This window comes from Plodia interpunctella, chromosome 1, assembly GCF_027563975.2.
Source record: "Plodia interpunctella isolate USDA-ARS_2022_Savannah chromosome 1, ilPloInte3.2, whole genome shotgun sequence".
In the NCBI taxonomy this organism is placed as follows: domain Eukaryota; kingdom Metazoa; phylum Arthropoda; class Insecta; order Lepidoptera; family Pyralidae; genus Plodia; species Plodia interpunctella.
This window is the reverse complement of record NC_071294.1, coordinates 3,407,239-3,418,326: the sequence shown is the minus strand read 5'-3', so window position 1 is coordinate 3,418,326 and position 11,088 is coordinate 3,407,239.

The following is an 11,088-nucleotide window of genomic DNA, read 5'->3' as shown; positions in this document are numbered from 1 at the left end:
ACTATGCTATTTTCGGCGGACATCCTTATTCTATCTAACGCTAAAAAATATTCACCACGCTCAAAACTACGGCTTCAATATACTTATCAAGCTATCTCATAATCAAACGTGCTGTTTGTTAACAAGGTGCTAACTTTAGAATTTATGTAAACTGTTGTTGCTCCCACTTATCTGAGATTAAAATCTGTCGCACTGTATAGTAGGCCCGGCAATCACTCCTTTGGGACGACTGTGGAACTAAGCGACATTTACACATCTGCATATTTATTAAGAGATCAATCAAATTATTGTAGTCCCCCTGTTTTGTGGTGTTCTCATTATTCTCATTGCGATTTTGTGTCTAGACTTGAGAGTACCGAGTCTCATTATGACTTTGGCTAAGTAGTTGTAATCCACATCAGTCTTACGTGTCTACATTTTAATTTCATGTTTACGGAGCAAGTTATGAATAATTTTAGTATCTATGGAATACATTATGTTAATTGGTAGTCAGATATTTCAGTTTAATTGCAATTTTCCACAGTGTTAACTTGGAATTTAGATTGTTAATTTGCAAAAAATATTCACATAATACCCAAATGCGTTCAAATATCGATTTAGCCATTGTAGTTTGATGGTTGTTGAGGAAGTAACAGAGAAAGCCCTCAGCACAGATGAGAGCGAGAGAGAGACACATAATTCAAAGGCAATATTTTACCTATTTAACCATAACATGCATTTTAACTTTTTTTCGCATCCCTTTCACAGATCGCATCGAATATCCTAAAAAGTGACGTTAAAGACAAGTGAACACAAGACCTACTCGTGACATTGTTGAAGCCCCACCTGACGGCCGCCCACCGAGTCTCGTCTACAAAAGATATTTGTTTCACCCATTCACAAAACTCGATCATTGATTGTTTTAAACAGACTCGCCGTCGCCGCGCGACTGCACAAGTTCAGTTCAGACCGTATTTTCTTCCATTGTGAACAGAATTCGAGTTTCGGACAGAACCTCTATCAATCAGGGACCCCTGGGGCCCGTTTCCGACCAGGTGTCCTTTAGGAATTTGCGCCGAAAAACTGCGCTTCACTTGGATTTGTAGAAAAAAATCTATTGTGCGTTTCCGCGTAGTGAGGTAAGTGCGCAGGTAAGCGGCCCTTTAGTTCTAGAATTGCGGGCAACTACCAGCGTAAATTCATAACTTATGAGCTCGTCCTGGCTGGTACGTATACTTGGAATATACTTAAATGTATGTAGTAAGACTTTCCTCTCTGATAAGATGAATTTAATTCGAAACCTTGGCAGATACACAAAAAGTTTCGAATCTAGGATAATTATCTTAAATTGAATATTTTTCCTTCTTGAATACTACCTATAAAAGCCTATAAAGTTGTATACAGTGTGGAAGTAGAAACTTATTTTTATTATGGAAATATATATTTCTTATGGAAATATCAGGATAAAAAATGCATTATGTGCTATTCGAAGTTATATATTTCTATCCATATACTAAATTTCATCTGTCCAGCAGATTTGCCGTGAGGAAGTAACAAACAAACACATATATCTCTACAACCTTTACATTATAATGTAGTTATAATACTGATAGTATCACGTGTTTAACTGACGACATATACGAATTGGCCAAGTTGATAGTTATTTAAGTACCTCCACCATTTAATATCATAAAATCTCCACCATCACAAATACTCAGAATTACAACCTACAGTAAAACTTTAGAGCAACGATCGAAAATCAATCCACTAAAACATACATAGCATCGAATACAAACGCAAGTGAACCTCTATTTCTACAGTAATAAGGTTTAATTTATGTATGTTTTCACGAGGCTCAGTTCATAAACAGGTAAGACGCATTGTTGCATTCCGTGATCTATGAATGAGTTTTGAGAACGCATACAATTGTCCAATTTTGTGCAAGCTCTGATGGTCATCTTTGAATAGTTTTTTGTGTAGACTTTACGTAATTAACGTCAACAAATTGACATCGTATTGGCTATATAAATCAGGCGGTATATAAGGTAATATTAAATTAACACATACTAATTACGAAAAAATATTTTTGAAATTTTCTTTTTTACAATGAAATATTGTAAAAAAGAAAATTTCAAAAATATTTTCGCAGCTGTTTTGGCACGGTCATAAATCAAACACTAGGACACAGTGGCAATCATAAAATTTAATACCCATGATTCATTAACCAATAAAACTTTTGTGACATGCTCTGGACAATAGACAGGTGTCTGCGACGACCAAGACACAGGCAATGTCACAATTCCGTATCTAAATATATCTTAAATCAATGCGCGGTGGAAACGACACAATACGGATTTTCGGCGTCTTTTGTATCCTCTATTATCTTTGGCCACGTGGGACAGGTGGGGCGCACGCGCACAGCTGCCTCCAACCAAAGGCACCGAGGCTTGCGCAAGATTTTAATCGATTTTTTTATATCAAAACGATGACAGTTCGCTAGATATTTCGCGCCATCTAACGGCACCCCGCTGTCCTAGCAGATGTTTCATTTTTTCTCCAATTCCGTTTATCTTATAATTATGGTTCGCTGCCGTCGTCACGGTTTTATTTCTGAATAAATTAGACAAACCAAATTGTGATCAAAAGTGAAATGACATCAATAACGCCTTTGTTCCATTGTAACATGCATAAATATAATCCATATTGTAAACCCAATGATCTTTTTTAATTAATTTATGTAACTATCTTCGCGTGTAACATAAAGAAATATATATACAGTTAAATCTTTTTATCACTTGCGGGGTGGACAGAGCCAGGAGTTGCAAAACTCTAAAGCCTCTTTATAGCGTAGGTAGGCTGTATAGCGGGCTTTTTGATGGAATTGACCTTAAATAGTGAAGAACTATCGCTTCTTCAATCACATCGCTCCCAGACTAACATCGAATGATAAAAATAAATAAATTCTAAATTTCTGTTAAACTTAATTTGGTTTTTTATTTATTATGAAAATCTAATGAAGATAATCATGTGTTATGAAATCGTAACTGTTATAACCAACTTGTATTACCGCACTAGATATAATCATTCTTGCTTTCTAGTATCTATCAAAATCTGTGCATCAAGTGCTCTATCACAAATCTATCATTGGCGATAAAATGAACCTTGTGACATTACCCGTCACGCACAGACGATGGTTAAATTAACATTACGATTTAACACGACAGGCATTGACGCTAAGAGTGGCACAGTGGAAGAATTGGTCGTATAACAGCTTTATAACAGTACTATAGAGCAGGCACGCGGAGGGAATACGTGCACAATACGGCACAAAACTCTTCTATAGAACGATTACCCTCTCGCTTGAGATTCGTGTGCTTCGCGGTGTCGCGGCTACCACGACTTAAGACTTTTGATACTTTGTGAGATATTTTTGGATAAAAAATCTTTAGTCTATGTTCTTTAGTCTAATGTATTTTTGTTGTTGCTGTTTGTATGTTCCTGTTATATTTTTTTTTTATAATTACAAGGATTTATTTTATCACTCTCAATAAGACTAAGTTTTATCTATCATTATGTATAATGTACCAGTGCACATCATATTGCCATCATATTGCAATGAATTATTCTATTCATAATAAATCACGTTCATTTCTGCTTAAATAAATCCAGCTATCAGTGACAAGAAACTACTCGAATATTCTGAAAAATAAAAATTAAAGATGAAAGAAATAAATGCTCTATTTTCACAAACAGTTTCTCTACCTTGTACTAACTATACTTGCAAGGTGTCATTGTTCTTTAAATACTTTATTAGACTACATTATATGATCAAGATCTCTCCGGCGACATCCACACGATCCTGTTTGTGAGGTGCGAATAAGTGGTTCCGTGGAAATATTTCAAATCAGCGCGACTATACGCCTTCTATACGGTATACAGGCAATAAGGATTGACGTGACACGCATGCCGCCCGTGTGTAGACTGCCTAATGCTGCGACGGCCCTTTCAGCGTATTTGTTAGGTCTGTGTTTTGGATGCGAGCGCCGTATGTTAGGTGCGAGTGCACGTGTATAAAACACAATGGCGTTAGGTAAGTAGGTACGTAATAAATACATTATAAAATATATCTACCAGTATATATATATAAATACATATAACAGTTGGCAGACTTTAGATTTTTCATGTACTGAAATGTTTTTGACACGTATGCTATTGTATACAGTATAATGACATTGTGTAGCAAAATGGAAGTGGGGACGCCTTGCAACTAAATGACCACAAATTTTTTCCTAAAGTTTACTTCTTTAGGAAGCTTTTGAGCTATTGTTAGAAGGCGTGACCTTGCTTTTACTATTTAATTTAAATCGCCTTTTTACATCAAACATACATTTAATCATCCCGGAACAACTGTGTAGTTCACCAATAGACATGTAGCTAAAACCAATCTGCCACCACCGGCTAGAATCCCATTACCTCCCGCGGTATGCGCGCGGGCACGGGAATGCGAAATGTATGCTTCCAATACTCTCGATACCCGAATATCCGAAAACTGAATGCCGACGCCGAAAGGCCGAATGCCGCAAAGCCGAACCGCCCCGGTGACATATCGGAATGTGACTCCATTTATCCCCACTTCCTATTGGAATCCGGAGTGACGCGCCAAATTGCAAATTGCGGTTCCATTTTTGGCCCGTTATTGATAGATAATGCCACTTGTGACTGAAAACGCAAGTAATGCTTTGTAAAGTGTTTTAAAAGGGGGAAATATGAGTGTTACAATGATGTGTCGGGGAAATGATTATTTTTTTTTTATTGGAAGGTAAATATAGATTCTGAACAATGCAAACGATATTCTAATACGATTGATTTACCCGATTATGTTTGCATCATCAGATCCTATATCATCGCAGTACATAAAATACAGTATTGTAAATAAAAAAATATTATCGGATGCAATAATTGATATGGATTATAAACCAACAAATTGATGCTCCATCCATAATAACCATTTGCATAACGCCTGATAATCTTCGAGTGGAATCTCAAAACTATGATTTTTCTATAACTATAAAATTCGTATAGAATAGTAGAATAAACACTGAAACAATCCCCAGTCAAACGCGCCGGACCTCACGCATCACCCGTCAAAGCCCTCTAGAGTATTAAATCACATTTTGACAAGCGTACCGTGGCGAATTAATCTAGTATCGTGGAAAAAAGCATGGCATTTGGAGCCCCGGGCTGCAAAGGTCAGTGGGCAGCCGCTCGTGAAATGTCTCGCCACGCGGACTTGTCCGACTTCCAGCGGGAATTGCTGCCTATCAATTTGGTGTCTTTATACAGGGTTACTGGTATCAAACGCAAAACCTCCTAAAGACTGCAAAATCTATTAGGTACATCAAAACAAGCAACTTTTATCTTTTTTCCACGACATTTCGTGATTCGTAGTTTTTTTTTTCATATAAAAAATACAATTTAATTTGTGATTCTACACAACTCTATGTACCTAATAACCAAGCAACACGAGACAATACAGTAATGTTATGTAGCGGAATCGAACATAGAGTTAACGTTTTATAGAAACGACAATGAAACTAAAAAAAGGAAAAGTTTTGTTTTTTTTATCACGTTTAGAAAAAAGTCGTAGAACACTTTTGTTCTATGTTAGTCTCTATGTACCTTATGCGCCTTTTGAAGGTTATGCGTTAGATACCAGTAACTCTGTATATGTTACCGACCAAAGTATTTATTCTAGGACAAAATGGTAAGTTCTACGCATGTACTCTCTCTCATCTGAGCGTTTTCCCGGTTTCTTCCTCAACCGTTGAGCGTTGGAGCCCAGGGTCCGCTTTCCTACTTTTCGTCTCCACTTCGCACGGTCGTCGGCATCCCTTAGTGTCAGACCGTTGGCACGCATATCATCCTTGACGACATCAACCCAACATTTCTTGGGTTTGCCTCTTCTGCCAGAGCCAGGTGGGACGGCATAGCCAGACATTTGTTCCCTCAGTAATTTGCTGGTCTACGCAAGATGTGGGCGTACCAGCGCAGGCGGCGCTCCTAGAATTTGTCTGCTATATGTCACTGACATGAAAACTGGCACGGATGCGTTTAGCCTAACATAAACTAGTTTAAGCTCTAAGTAAATACTGAAGCTAGACAGAAATGGTTTTGTGATAAAATTATGTTTCGGGTAAGATTATAGTTAATTTTTATGGTGACTATTCTAAGGCCCTTTATTATTAGAAACACCAGTAAAAATTACTATGATAATGACAATGCTTTCAAAGGTATGACAAAAACTCGACTCGTCCCCGAAGTCCCGGGGCGCATCTACTTGAATCCATTTTTGCGTATTTATCGTACTTAATATTCTTTCTATTCAGGTTGTTGTGGAAGGACTAGTGCTATAATTCACACAATGATTAGTTACTATGATAAACGAGATCCACTAATTAAATGGGGTGCAATACCCCTTGTAATATACAGATCCAACACGGAATAATACAATTAATCTCACAGTTTTATATGGCCGTGAGAAAACGCACTTGCGTAAAAAACAAGGCGATTTTGTGGTTATATAAGGCACGAATCACATTGAAAGTTTGTTTCAACCTAAGGAATCGATAATTGGCATTAAATTAACGAATACGCTAGAATCTCATGCTAAAAAGTCAGTTAGGTTGACTATGTGCCCATTCTTTAAATATATTTCGCTGAGCCATGCAGTATTTTCATAATATTTGGATAATTACTTAAGTTAGAGAAAAGTTTAGAAGAAATTATCCAAGAAATTTGTGCAGAGATTAAACTTAACTTTAATTTAAACATTGCCATTCAACGTAGCAATGCTGTCAGCCTTCTGGGCACGCTACTTCAATGTAACGAAGTGCAGGGACTGGCATTTTTGTAAATATATGTAGTTATATAATTCTTAGGTACCCTTTTTCAAAGAAATAAATTCAATCAAGTTGTTTCATGAGTTATAGTGCCTATTTACAGACTGACAAGAATTAGCCCGGTGATAAAAACCGAAAACTTTCAAATAATTTTAAAATATGCTCTTTGTTAATGTCACATATGCTTTTTAACTTATTTTTGTAAATAATAATGAGATGAAAAAAATCTGGAATCGAGCGGGAATTGCGCCCGCGCCCGTGTCTATCAGGCTATATTTTTCATCTCATTGTTATTTTCAAAAACATTCTCTTGTCTTTGTTTGACAGTAGCGACACATATATTTCAATCTTTATATAGAGATATCATATATCAAAAAATATATATATATTTTCGATATTGTCAAGGAGACTTGTGATCCATCACAGCAGATTACTGTTTGTGGTTTTGATGCATGTGTTACGGCATGACGATTGAGAACTAATGGAGCGCCTAATTATTATTGCCTGCCAATTATTATTATTGCAGCCTGCCAATAATAATAGTGGACATTTTCAATACATTTTTTCAATTTTCTATTAGAAATTCGTAACTAGTAGATCCTACACCGAAAACTAATTATCAACATTTTTTTAAACCTTTAATAATTTTCCCATGCAAGAGTCACTAAATTTGTATCAGACATAGACAGCGCAAACTCGGCAAATTGATTCCGATTTATTCCACAGATTAAGGTGTTATCTCGAAGGATGTTCACTATATGTAATAGTAGGTACGTCGTCCTGTATGATAATATTGAAAAATAATATAATTTAAATTATTATAAAAATAATTAAAAAACAAAACACTATCAAACCCCACCAACCAAACTGAACCAAACAAGAATAATAACAAACACAATCGCACATTAATTAAATTAATATCAGAATCACCCGAGGCAGCTCGTTATCTGTTATTCGGGCGATTCCGCACTAGTGATCACCGTACGCTAATAAAGGTCTACATCCATTCAGCCGCAGACGATATTGTCTCGTCTAATTGGCATTAAAACTAGGCAAAAGATCGTGCGGTGGTGCGGTAACCCCTGCGCCTGTGTCCGCTTATCACACATCGGTGAACTAAGTCCGATTTTCAGCTAATGAATGCGTAGCCCCAGGTATTATAACATGACACGATGGGTATCATCACTCATAGCTATATCGCAAAGTATATATTTAAAAACTTTTTCAGCTCTACTACAGTACTTCACTAGATCTCTCTCTCTCATCTCCGCACATTCCCGGTTGCGTTCGGAGCTGTAAAGCTGCGAAGCCCGAAGTCAGCGTAAAAAAACTAAAATTTCGCCTCGCCTTTAGAAGTTTACTTCCTATTCTTCCTAAAAACAAGTACATAGCCCTGTATCGAATTACATACAGTCTGCAGAACTGATTCTAGACACATTTGAACTATACAAACGAAATAAAACTTCAAAGTGAAGTTGAAACTGAAACTAAATACATTCGAAATTCAATTAAAACTTTAAAGTTGGAGCGACGGAGTTGAGGTTGTATAGTTATACTCATACTGATTGTTCGTGGCCAAACCGTATTGACGTAATCTTGATAATTGACGTTTTAATACGAGTTTCGTAGCAACGCGGTATAAAGCAGACAAACAGATAGGTAACATAAGCGGTGGTTTTATTTATCAACCCCTAAGCTGAATTAATATGCGAGGGGTGCGTCAGAAGTACGACGTGATCTCCATGATACTATAACGTTAAATTTGTTTTCTACCTTTAATAAAATTAAATATTTACTTACATATTTAAAATTACTTTGGTGTAAACAATGTACTTCTGGACTGGACCAAAGGTCCAGAAAATATTATAATCATTTTAATGCACAAAAGAAACAAAAAATACGTCATGCTTAAGATGGGATCTGGACTTTCAGATATTACTAAATTGAATGAATAGTTTTTATCTTAACATTAATTAACTATTAACTTATGAAACCCACATAATAAATGAACCTTGAAACCAATCCACAAAAATTCACTAATTATACATTGTACAATACCTATATTGTCTTATATAAGGACATTTCGGACAGTCATGTAAAAATATGAGAAGCAATTCGAAATGCATATTCAATATATATTATATTAAAATTCCAATTTTTATTTGACCTAAAATTCTAAATTAGAAAACATGCATCCAATCACAGACGTCATAATGCAAATAACAGTAATCTTAACTTCAATAGATTATTATGGGACTTTATGATTATAGATGATTATAGTTAGGGTTGCCACCGTGCTGAACGTCCTGATAGTATAGTAACTAGGGTTGCCACCGTCCTGATGAGCGATTTGGGCATTATTTGCGCTTTATTTTGGTATTTATTGCGCTTGAGTGACGACGCAGATATTATGCCGGGTTATAATACGCGTCCCTTGAGGGCTTTCACCCTTCGCTTTGTACGTGGACATCGATTTTGTGAGGGCATTTAATTTTTAAGATGCTGTAAACATCGCAATGTTCGGTTATTCGTGAATATTTTAAAAAGGGAAACACTAATTTCTCTGAATTCATATCTCATATCTTAATGTTACTTTGAGGTGTATTGTAAATGGAATAAAATTTGGAATATGTTGTGATGCTTGTTGGGTCCATAATCTCAGTTGTAAAATAGGACTGAATTGATTATTTTATTTTTTCTAACATATAATGTTTAGGGTCGCACAATGCTCAGTGAAATATACGTCAAATGTTTGTCAAAGTCAAGTATCTAAAATACATACTTTTACGATTTTTTTTTACGATTTAATTATTAGTAAAATATTTTCCTAAATGATGTAGGTATGTACCTATTTGTGTGATTTAAATTTTAATGTTAGAATGAGATAATAGCGAATAAACAAATTATCACAAACATACGTTTGTATGACCAGCTTCCACAAGTTAAAAATACATAACGACATATCACCAAGTGATTTATAAGCGAAATAATTCAAAACAGAACATCGCGGATTCCCAAAAAAATATTTTCGCTATTTTCTCGGCCATAAATTATCGGCGGCAGCGGGCTGCGACCCCGACCTCCAGTCGATTAAGCATCGGCCTTCAATTTCATATTTATAAACGGGCTTACGTAAAAATGCCAGTGTAATGGATCACCTACTGGACTTTAGGAGAGGTTTCCGCCTGTGACTGTTGGTTCGGCCCTGTAGACAGAGCGAAAATACACGACTTATCGATTCACATACGCACCAGTGTTAGATACATGCCCTATCAGATATATTAATACCTAGTATTAAGATATATGCTCAAGCGTGCGACGCAACAGCACGTTGCAGCTCCATCGTGCTCCATTGTTTTATATAGATTTTAACATTGACGACTCACGTGCGTTGATGCACGTTGAAACTATACACAATTTCTATTCTACGTTGTTCTACGTTGACGGAGAACGACAGAGTAATAGGGCTCTTAAGGAGGGAAATATGCTAAATCCTTTATGTTCGCGCCCGTCGCGCCACATAGATGACCCAGTTCCTGATGACGAATCCTATTATGTTTTATCTTAGATAAGACTGTCTGCCTCATGACCATTGCAACAAGTAAAAACGCTAACAAAACGACTTTAATTTTAACGATAGTGGTTTACCAGTTTTTTTTTTCTACCAGAAAATTTTAGTGCAGCAAGTAGGTAAGGTTAGGTAAGTTTATTTGATCAGAGGAGTTTCTAACGAAGTACTTTCTTTTTTCCTGTATTACATAAAGGAACAAATTTACCAAGTGCAACAAGAATACACCGACTTAGGCCGCTGTTGTGGACAGTGCGAGGGGGTGAGGAAGGCAAATTTCCGAGGGGGGGCGAAGGGTCTGATCGCAGGGCTCATCCATCACGAGCCTCGCCATGTGAATTGGGGCGTTTCATCTGGAGATAGTCGCGGCCTATTTAAATATTGCGTCGTTTAGGCCCAGGAGGTATCAACTATTAAAGTGATGTTGCTAGTTTAGGTTAGATGGTAGGTATAATTTTCAGTTCGTGTATCACTAGGTACTCGTAAGTGCTACTGATCGTGCAGGATCACATCTTATTCCTCATGATGTGGACAGAGTCAAAAGTCGCGAAAACGAAAACCGTAGACCACGCTTAGAAACGAGCTTATTGGTGGATGTGGATGTGATTCTGAAATCCTCCACCTTCAGTCGTATTCCTCGTG